This window comes from Geospiza fortis, unplaced genomic scaffold (assembly GCF_000277835.1).
Source record: "Geospiza fortis unplaced genomic scaffold, GeoFor_1.0 scaffold41, whole genome shotgun sequence".
In the NCBI taxonomy this organism is placed as follows: Eukaryota; Metazoa; Chordata; class Aves; order Passeriformes; family Thraupidae; genus Geospiza; species Geospiza fortis.
The window spans coordinates 7,365,925-7,366,950 of NW_005054299.1; the positions used below are offsets into that span (position 1 = coordinate 7,365,925).

The window sequence follows — 1,026 nt, forward strand, 5'->3', positions numbered from 1 at the left end:
ATGAGAGTAACACTTCGTAAAGTGAACAAATAGATGATGTTGCCATCTGCTCCAGACCATGAAGCTGACAAATACCAGGTATGCAAAAGGTATCATAAGGTAAATTCAGGCATGAAAATCAGAGTTCTCCTTCATTTTAAACTGATTCCAAATTATAAAAAAGCTTTGCTAGATATCACATACACTCATATTTAAATCAAAAGAAACAAGGACACAAAGTTTTCTGAGAACTATGATCAACATATGAGCTAGAAGTTTCAAACAACTTAAAAAATGCTACAGCACCTTGCAGACTGCCTGCAATCTTTACCAATTACATCTGTTTGGTACATATTTCTTTCAATCAAGCTAGTAATACAATATTGCAAATTGTACAAGCTTCCCATTTCTACCATTGCAGAAAGTTATTAACACAAATAAACTATTAAATATATATGGGAAAAAATGTGGATAGTTAGCTCTAAAATCAGAGACCAGACTGAACAAAGTGCTATCTGTCAGACTACTCAGCTGCAACTGAAATCAGGAGAAAAGATGACAGAGGCCATTCTGATAACATTGAAACTCTCATGCCTTCATAGTTTTAGTCAGAAAAAAATTGCTATTAGGAAGATGACCCTTCAAGATAAATAGATTTGTCCTGTGTGTATCAGTCTAAAGAATTTACTTACTAAAAAACCTAGGATACTTTTCCTATTCTTATTCATTTTGAACAGTTAACATAGGTAAGAAAACAAAGGAGCTGCACTGTAACCCCTCTTTGTATCAGCCCAGGAACTGTGACACTTCAGCCATTTACACTGGTGCAACCTTGTCCACATGGCCCAGCACAGCCTGAGAACCTTCTTTAGTGCTTGGCCACCTCCTGGAGCGAACAGAGGCCACTGCCATCTGTGATACCAGAGGGTTTCAGGCTTTAGCAGAGCTGGCAATGTAGACACAAAATAAAGAAAAAAGTCATCAATGGTCCTATTTCACACCCACATAGACTGAAATACTTATGTGCCTTGAGTTCAACCTTCTCCA

The 1,026-nt window shown here is 37.2% G+C and overlaps 1 protein-coding gene across 1 annotated transcript in view; it reads right to left on the minus strand.

Annotated features, from left to right (window-relative positions):
• Positions 1-1,026, minus strand: part of THADA (THADA armadillo repeat containing) — a 152,746-nt gene that overhangs the window by 35,069 nt on the left and 116,651 nt on the right. The window lies entirely within an intron of this gene.